Source organism: Archocentrus centrarchus, chromosome 19, assembly GCF_007364275.1.
Source record: "Archocentrus centrarchus isolate MPI-CPG fArcCen1 chromosome 19, fArcCen1, whole genome shotgun sequence".
Lineage (NCBI taxonomy): Eukaryota > Metazoa > Chordata > Actinopteri > Cichliformes > Cichlidae > Archocentrus > Archocentrus centrarchus.
In genome coordinates, this window is record NC_044364.1 from 21277199 (window position 1) to 21287618 (window position 10420).

At 41.8% G+C, this 10420-nt stretch overlaps 1 pseudogene; it reads left to right on the top strand.

Annotated features, from left to right (window-relative positions):
* Window positions 1-9004, top strand: part of LOC115798468 (NLR family CARD domain-containing protein 3-like) — a 31264-nt pseudogene extending 22260 nt beyond the window's left edge.
* Window positions 9005-10420: the final 1416 nt, after the last annotated feature.

Genomic DNA, 10420 nt, shown 5'->3' on the forward strand with positions numbered 1-10420 from the left:
TAACTTCTCCACACAAATTCATAGCTTCTTACCTTTTCCATCTTTTCAAATGAATTTGTTGAGGCTGAGTTGCCTTTCTGTCTCACATGAGCAGCCATGTTTACCATGTTCCAACTGATTCAGACAGCTATCTCGATTCTAGCGGTGTTTGGCTCATTTTGCACTATGTTTGTGCACACCAGCATTGGTGACCAAGGGACCGCTGGGGAGAGTTTACTGAAACTTCATTGTCATGCTATGCCAAGACCTCATAGCCTGAATAGGGTACATTGCTCCCAGACTGCAGGCTTGCCTTTCTTTCTATAGTTTTTGACAGCTTTCTAGTAAGACATTAAAGTTAGATAAAATTATCCAGTTATAAAGCTTAACTTTAATCTCAGGTTTCTTCCTGTTAAAAGGGAGTTTTCCCTTCCCACTGTTGTCAAGTGCTTGCCCATAGGAGGGTGTTTTAATTGTTGGGTTTTCTCTGTAATTATAGTATAGTCTTTACCTTACAATAAAGAACAGAGCCCACCTGGTTTGCCTGGTGTTCAGGCGTTCAGCTGATGGGAGGTAGGCCAGGATCCTGTAGTCGGTCCAGATCACGAATGGCTGCTCTGATTCCTCCAACCAGTGTCTCCAGTCTTCCAATACCAGTATAATGGCCAATAGCTCATGATCACCCACATTGGAGTTCTGCTCAGCTGGGGAGAGACAACGTGAGAAAAAGGCACAAGGACGCAGTTTGCCTTCAAACTGTTGCAACAGAATTGCTCCTACTCCTGTGTCTGAAGTGCTGACTTCTATAATGAATTGTTTGGCTGTGTCCGGTTGGATGAGAATTAGTGCTAATGCAAATAGTTGTTTCTGTCATAACCTAGGGAGAGGGTCTGTGTGTGTGTGTGTCTGTAGCAGGGTTATTATAGTTAACGAAAACGAACGAAATAACGAAAACTGAAATTGAAAAAACATTGTCGTTAACTGAAATAAATAAAAACTAAAATTAAAAGGAAGAAACGACAACTAACTAAAACTGAATTGTGAGTTTACAAAACTAACTAAAACTAACTGAAATTATAGATATTGTTATTTTTTCAAAAGTCTTATGGATTGATATGAAATCATTTTTTTCCTCTCTCCGAGTTTAAGCTCGGAACGCCGTCGGGCAAATGGGTGCGCATGTGCGTCCGTGCGCACACCGCGCTGCTCCTCAGAGAGTCCCATGTGGTGTTTTTTTTTTTTTTTTTTTTACTATGATAGCACAGATAGCAGCGAGTGTCTTGTTGTGGATGATGTTGTGGATGATGTACGGAACACTTCTTAGTCAGGAAAAAAAACACCAACATCAAAGTAGACCTGAGAAGCGCACACAAGGCAGCTACGGAAACCGCTCTCATCCTACAAGGCAACCCGGCCTGCACCTCCAGAGAAACGTGACGACTCGTCGGGTCAACGCAGCCCACAACGTTGTGTTTAGTCCTTGTGCGTTTCCGGCTACTTTATCAGTCAGATAATAACAATCAGGACTAATAATCAAAGCATCAATATAAGGACTCACAAATGTCAGCAAATTCCTGGAGGGAGCTGCTGAAACTATGGGAATGGACGTGAGGGAATGAAGAAAGTGAAAAAACAGGGACAAATATGTTTGTACCCTAAAAACTGAGCACAAAGAGCAAGGACCAAAAAACCCCCAGCACACAACCACAAGGTAATTAACACACGCAATCCAGCTATACATGCATAAATGCGGACATGAGGTCGGACACTTCCGTAGGCTACATAGGCCGCAAAGACCCTGCAAGTCTAATCAGCGAGCATCTAACCAAGCTAGCTCCAAAACAGAAGCAGCATCAGGTGGTGGAGAACATCAGGATGCAGCTGGATTTGAGCTTTGACTCCTTCAAGGAGTTTGTTTTTGTCAAACACCACATGTAGCTGTTGTTAATCTGCTGCACTGAGACTGAACTTTATTGGGAGTTTATTGTAGAATTTATCGAGTTTTGGAGTTCATATTGTTAGCAGTTTCTCCCTGTTGATGTTCATGTGTGTCCTTAATATTACACACATTTAGCATGTAGTTCTGCTGTCTGTGAACAGTTGGTTGCTGAATTTATTTCTTTAAAGGGTATCTTTAAAGCGTACCTGATTAAGTATGAAAATACTAAAACTAATACTGAAACTAACTAAAACTAAGCATAAAACCAAAAATAAAAACTAATAAAAACGAGCAAAACCACTCTGAAAACTAATTAAAACTAACTGAATTAGAGAAAAAAAAGTAAAAACTAACTAAAACTAAACTATAATGTAGAATCCAAAACTATTATAACCCTGGTCTGTATACATGTGTGTTTGTCCTGCGGGCCACAGCGGAGGTTCCGGTGTCTCCGCCTCCCTAGGGCGGAGATCACCACACCTGCTCCGGATCAAGTCATCAGGCAGGGTCTCTTTAAGCTGCCAGCAGACCATCACTCTTCGCTGGATCATTGACTACTTCTCAGTTAGTACCGGCTCTCTCGTGTGACTCTCGCTCTCGTGTATTTATATGACTTACCTGCTCTTCGTGTTCGCTCCTTTTCAGATCCCCGTGTCAGTTCCTGCTCGTCCTTTCGGAACCCCTGCTTTTCGTCATCCTGCAGTTCCACGCCGTACCACAGCTGGCTCCTTTCCCTGACTCACTCACCTGCCTGACCTCCCCTCACCACCTGGGAATTCCTCCAGCCTCTCGACCCGCTTCAGCCGCCTCCACCCTCGCCTCCCTGGACCCCCTTGTCTTTGCACATTTCTCGATCACTGTAAATAAACTTGCACCTTGCTTTCATCAGCCACCGCTTGTGTGTCCTCTTCCTCCCCGGGTCTTGACAGATTCAAAGACTCAAAGGCCTGCTGGGCATCAGGGTCAGTGAGGCCAAAGGGCATTTCTGGCCACTTTTCCACCGATGGGGTTCCAGGGCCAGTGCCAGTATTTGAACTGTTCAGCGGTTTTTCCACTGTGAATGCACTCGGTGCTCGGCTGAAAAATGGGTTCAACTTGAGCCCCACAAGCTAGCTGGTCTCAAACCAAGAACACGTGACGAAAGTGGCAGAAGGGCGTAACTTTGCCATCTCAATATCAAGTTTTCTACCATATTGCATGTGTATTACATGGGTCTTTACCTTAGAATATAAAGCACCTTAATCAAGTTGGTGCTATATAAATAAAACTGAACTAAAGTTTAGTGTTTCTCAATCCTTTTTTTTCTTTCTTTACCATTTAGAACTTCTTCTTGCAGTCTGTCAACATAAACTGAAGTCTAACCTGAAGAAGAAGTTCCAGTGTGTGTTTGAAGGGATTGCAAAAGCAGGAAACCTAACCTTTCTGAATGACATCTACACAGACCGCTACATCACAAAGGGAGGGACTGGAGAGGTCAATGATAAACATGAGGTCAGACAGATTGAAACAATATCCAGGAAACCAAAGATACCAGAAACAGCAATCAAACCAGGAGACATCTTTAAAAGTTTACCTGGAAGTGATAAAACAATCAGAACAGTGCTGACAAAGGGAGTGGCTGGCACTGGGAAAACAGTCTTAACACAGAAGTTCACTCTGGACTGGGCTGAAGACAAAGCCAACCAGGACATCCAGCTCACATTCCCATTCACTTTCAGAGAGCTGAATGTGCTGAAAGAGAAAAAATTCAGCTTGATGGATCTTGTTCATCACTTCTTTACTGAAATAAAAGAAACTGGAATCTGCAGATTTGAAGACTTCCAGGTTGTGTTCATTTTAGCTGGTCTAGATGAGTGTCGACTTCTTCTGGACTTCCACAAAACTGAGATTCTGACCGATGTTAACGAGCCTGCCACAGTAGACATGCTCCTGACAAACCTGATCAAGGGGAACCTTCTTCCCTCTGCTCACCTCTGGATAACCACACAACCTGCAGCAGCGAGTCAGATCCCTCCTGAGTGTGTTGACATGGTGACAGAGGTCAGAGGGTTCACTGACCTACAAAAGGAGGAGTACTTCAGGAAGAGATTTAAAAATGAGCAACAGATCATCTCTCATATTAAGCAATCACGAAGCCTCCATATCATGTGCCACACCCCAGTCTTCTGCTGGATCACTGCTACAATTCTGGAGGATGTGCTGAAAACCAGAGAGGGAGGACAGCTGCCCAAGACCCTGACTGAGATGTACATCCACTTCCTGGTGGTTCAGGCCAAAGTGAAGAAGGTCAAGTATGATGGAGGAGCTGAAACAGATGAGCACTGGAGTCCAGAGAGTAGGGAGATGATTGAGTCTCTCGGAAAACTGGCTTTTGATCAGCTACAGAAAGGAAATCTGATCTTCTATGAATCAGACCTGACAGAGTGTGGCATCAATATCAGAGTAGCTTCAGTGTACTCAGGAGTGTTCACACAGATGTTTAAAGAAGAGAGAGGGCTGTACCAGGACAAGATGTTCTGCTTCGTCCATCTGAGTTTTCAGGAATTTCTGGCTGCTCTTCATGTCCATCTGACTTTCACCAACTCTGGAGTCAATCTGCTGGAAGAACATTCGGTGTGGTCAAAGCAGCTCACAGAGAAACTTGATCCAACAAATTTCTACAAGATTGCTGTGGACAAGGCTTTACGGAGTCCAAATGGACACCTGGACTTGTTCCTCCGCTTCCTCCTGGGTCTTTCACGGCAGACCAATCAAACTCTCCTACAAGGCCTTCTGACACAGACAGGAAGTAGCTCACAGACCAAAAAGAAAACAGTACAATATATCAAGAAGCAACTCGGTGAGAACCCTTCGGCAGAGAAAAGCATCAATCTGTTCCACTGTCTGAATGAACTGAATGATCGTTCTCTGGTGGAAGAGATCCAACAATCCCTGAGTTCAGGACATCTCTCTACAGATAAGCTGTCTCCTGCTCAGTGGTCAGCTCTAGTCTTCATCTTACTGTCATCAGAAGATGATCTGGATGTGCTTGACCTGAAGAAATACTCTGCTTCAGAGGAGGCTCTTCTGAGGCTGCTACCAGTGGTTAAAGTCTCCAAGAAAGCTCTGTGAGTATGAAGGGTTAGAAAGATATCTTAACTAAATACACCCTGGGCATTCGCCAGTGTATTGCAGGGCTAACACAAAAAGACAGGTAACAATTTATGCTCAGGTTCACACCACATATCCACATTTTGGGCTGTGGGAAGAATCCAGAGTGCCTTACCAAAAAAAAAAAAAAAAATCCAGAGTGCATGAATAGAGCCTATGTACAAGGAAAACATACAAATTCAACACAGAAAGGAATGCAGAATGTTACTGTTGAGGAAGAGTGGAATTCAATTGGCCGATATAGTGTCTGTAATGATGCTGATGCTATATCAGTCAGCTGTGATTAAGAGAACTGCTGAGTGTGAAGACAACACTGGTACTCTACGTTCCGACTCTCTCCATTGGCAAAAGGTTATGGGTAGGGATCAAAGAAATAAAATTGTGGATACAAGTGATTGAAAAGAGCTTACTCTAAATAATGTTCGGGCTCAACCTTAGAGAAAGAGTGAAGCACTATATCTTTTGGCAGATATAGTGCTGAAAGGCGATAGTTGAAGTAATTTGGCTATTTGTACATTGTTGAATGTACAAATATGAACACATCTTAGAGGATAACTGTTTGGACATTTGATGGAGACCCAGGACACACTCGAGATAATTTATGTGGAACAGCTGGAGGTTATAGAATGTTTTGGATCAGGAAACAAAATTTATATATATATATATATATTTTTTTTTTTTTTTTTTTTTTTTAATCATGATACAGGCTGAGTGGCTGTAACCTGTCAGAGAGAAGCTGTGAACCTCTGTCCTCAGTTCTCAGCTCTCAGTCCTCATGTCTGAGAGAGCTGGACCTGAGTTACAATGATCTGCAGATTCAGGAGTGAAGCTTCTGTCTGTTGGACTGCAGAGTCAACACTGTACACTGGAAATTCTGAAGTGAGCTAACTGTTTCCAGAACTTTACTGCAATTAATTAAAATGTACTTGCATATTGACATATTTAATACACTAGTAATCCAAGTAATTCAATTCACACATTGAACTATAATCTCTTATTTTCAGGTTGAATGGCTGTAACATGTCAAAGAAACGTCTTAAAGCTCTGTCCTCAGTTGTCAGCTCCCAGTCCTCTAGTCTGAAAGAGCTGGATCTGAGTAACAATGACCTTCAGGATTCAGAAATAAAGAAGCTTTTAGCTGGACTGGAGAAAAAACACTGTACACTTAAAAATCTCAGGTCAGGACTTTATTGTTTATTTGTTTGAAGTTTATTCATTGTACTTTCATTTACTTTGTCAAATGACCTGTGAATTAAATGACTAAAACTCTCTTTAGGCTGAGTGACTGTAACCTCACAGAAAGAAGCTGTGAAGCTCTTTCCTCAGTTCTCAGCTCTCAGTCCTCATGTCTGAGAGAGCTGGACCTGAGTAACAATGATCTGCAGGATTCAGGAGTGAAGCTTCTGTCTGTTGGACTGCAGAGTCCACACTGTACACTGGAAATTCTCAAGTGAGTTAACTGTTTCCAGAACTTTACAGCAATTAAGTAAAATGTACTTGCATATTGACATATTTAATACACTATTGATCCAAGTAAGCCACTTCACATGTTGAACTATAAATATTTAACTAATGTTGTTGAGGTTAACCTTGATATTATCCTGTAGGCTAGACTAAATTAACTGGAATATCTCTAGGCTGTCTGGCTGTATGATCACAGAGGAAGCCTGTACATCTCTGGCTTCAGCTCTGTGTGCCAAACCTTCGTGTCTGAGAGAGCTGGACCTGAGTTATAATCATCTAGGAGAGTCTGGAAAACTGCTGTCTGCGCTAAAAGATCCACAGTCGAGATTGGAGATTATCAGGTAATTGATAAATGTGGCAGATATATTTTGTTATGTGAAAGTGACAGATATTGTTCATGCTGATTCAAGTTGATTTTTCTGTCTTTATTTATTCTTCAGGATGGAGCATTGTGGACCTCAGACTCTTAAACCTAGTCTGAAGAAGTGTAAGCATATTTAATTATATTTTTTTAAGTCTTTTGCACTAAAATAAACAAAAAATCCCTGCATTTATTTTGGACTCTGCAATATCAAATGTGTCAGTGCAGTTGGACATACTGTGAAATTCCAAATAAATAATTTTTCATTTGTTTAATTTTTTTGAATTGATGCATATATTACAGAGGATATGACTATGTAGAGATGACTATGTCGGAACACTAATATTAACTAAAAGCTAATGCGATATATGTATGCAATATTTGTATGAAGAATATGCAGAATAACAATTTTAGCCAGTTAATCAGTGGTGATATTTAATATCACTGATTCTCTGAGACAGTAGTGTGGCTTGCTGACTTATTAGGAAAGTATGACTGTAATTGAAATTGAATTCAATTCATCTCAATTTATATGACGCCAAATCACAACAAACAGTTGCCTCAGGTCATATGTTTTAAGGTAAAGATCAGACAAGAATACAGAGAAAACCCAACAATCTATGAGCAAGCACTTGGTGATGGTGGGAAGGAAAAACTCCCTTTTAACAGGAAGAACCCTGTTACCAGAGCCAGAACCAGGCTCAGGGTGGGGGAGTCATCTACCACAACCAGTTGGGGGTGAGGGGAGGGAGACAGGGCAAAAGACATGCTGTGGAAGAGAGCCAGAGATTAATAATAACTACAGTAATGATTAAATGCAGAGTGGTGTATAAACAGAGGTGAATGAAAAAGAAACACTGCAATAGAGCGACATGCTCTATTGGGGTGATACAGTAGAGGTCTTTAAGATAAGATGGAGCCTGATTATTCAAGACCTTGTGTGTAAAAAGAAGGATTTTAAATTCAATTCTGGATTTAACAAGGAGCCAATGAAGAGAAGCCAACATGTTGGCTTGTTGACAGTCTCTGTCAGCACTCTCGCTGCAGCATTTTGGATCAGCTGAAAGCGTTTCCTCTATGGTATAAATATAGATGACAACATTTTATTTTATTTAGCCTACCATGTTCATATAGTCACTATATTAGTTTATCCTCAAATGGTAAATGGACTGGTACTTATATAGTGCTTTTCTAGTCTATTTGAGTGCTTTGAGCCACACATTCATGTGAGCGCTATTTTCTATGCCTAAGTGCTTTTAACTGACCATTAACACATTCAGACCACACATCAGGGTTCAGTATCTGCCCAAAGATCCTTTGACATGCTGACTAGAGGAGCAATGACTGGAACCACCAACCTTTCAATTACTAGCCAACAAAATGGTACAATAATATGCTGTTTGAACTCCCTGGAATTTATGTAAATTGATTCTCTGTACTTTTCCACCATCCCAGTATAAATGCATATGTTAGTTTACTACACAAAAAGAATGCAACAGGTGATAAACTGCAGCTGTATTGTCTTTTTCTGTCCATCAGATGCTTGTGAACTGAAGGTAGACACAAACACAGTAAACGGATTCCTCAGACTGTCTGACAGCAACAGGAGAATCACCTGTGCGGAAACGTATCAGCGACATTCTAATCATCAACACAGATTTAACTGGTGGCCTCAGCTGCTGTGTGTAAATTGTCTGACTGGTCGCAGTTACTGGGAGGTGGAGTGGAGGGGAGGTGTTCATATCGCAGTGAGTTACACAGGAATCAGAAGGACAGGAAACAGTGAAGACTGTGTGTTTGGAAAAAACGGTCAATCTTGGAGTCTGATCTGCTCTGATAATGATGGTTACTCTGTCTGGCATAATAACAGAGAAACACCCATCTCCTCCTCCTCCACCACTACCTCCTCCACCTCCTCCTCCTCTGTCTCTAACAGAGTAGCAGTGTATGTGGACTATCCTGCCGGCACTCTGTCCTTCTACGGAGTCTCCTCTGACACTCTGATCCACCTCCACACCTTCAACACCACATTCACTGAACCTCTTTATGCTGGGTTTGGTATTAGTGTGGGACCTATGTCTGAGTCCTCTTTGTCTTTGTGTTCTCTATAGAGAGTGACCTGTGACCAAAAACACCTGATGATACAGAGTACACCCACTCTGTTATTAGATAATTTACAGATCACATGTTTTCATTAGTCTTGTCTGTATTTTTGCCTTTCTGAGTTACTTTTTGCTTTAAAATAAAGTTGCCTCTTGTATAGCTTCAGTCTTCCCTCGTCCTTAGTCGCAGTCTGCTGGTTGGTATTGTCATATAGAATGGATTTTTTTAATATATCTTTTAACAGGCAACATGAACAAATGTGCACGCAACCAATCATTTATGAGTGATTATAGCTTAAGATAGATTTACCTTATTGTTTTCTTTGTTGGGTTGATTGTATTGATGCTTTAAGTATAAAAACAATGGAAAACATCATTTAAATAAATAAATAAAGAGCATGCCCCGTGTCTGCCAGGATTTTCCACAATTTCTTGCTGAGTTTGTTTCTATTGTTTTCCAGACTGTCATGTCTGGTGTTCAGCTCAGGCATGATTTTATCAGGCCTGTAGCATTTAACTTAGCAGAGGAACAGTTGCTGGTTTCTGCCAAATATGAGATCAGGCAGTAGGACAATCAGCTGAGCCGTCAACTGCTGGCACTGACAGCAGGAGAAATACAGCATGTTCTTTTTATATGTTTTTATTATTTAATGATTTTTGGGTAAAAATAACAAATTCATTATGTGGTAATTATGTCTTAGCCCCTGTAAGCCTCCTTTCCTACAGTAGATATTTGTGTTGCTGTTAAGAAAGTAAAATATGTGAAATTTAAAATGATACGAACAGGGCAGAGATGATGGAAGGACATACACAATCACATTATCAATAGCCCGGATATCAATGTAAAGGATCAATAACAAGAAGTGCCTTTTCTTCCTGAGGTGAAACTTTGTCGGACTCGCTCTCAGTCTCAGATGATTGGCTGAAAATACATTTTGAGTGCGTCATTAGCGAGAAGGTGTCACAGTGAAGCAGTTCAGATACCCATAAGTCCCGGAGCCACTGCGCTCTCTGTTTACACACATCTGATTTGTTTCCATTTACATGGAGAACTTCGGCTTATTACAGCCATAATTACTGCGTCTCCGTCGCCCGGCCCGGCTTCATATCTGCCAATAAACTGCCGACCAAACGCCCGGCGCTGCCGCGGAGCGGGGAATCATGGGAATGAAATTAGCTGTTGATTTGGAGGGAGTGCGGAGCGGCCGGAGCGCCGCTCGGGTTAAATGAAAAGACGACTGCGGCCCGTTTGGCGGGGCTGTTCATTTGTTAGCGGACGCTGCAGGTTCGATTCCCCTAGAGGCCGCGACCGCCGCCACAGCAACCTGCCCACATCACATCAGCGCCACGACAACGGAGAAGGGAATATGAAGGGAGATGATGTTCCCCCTGGAAACGCCGCATAAATAAACTCTTATGGAAATG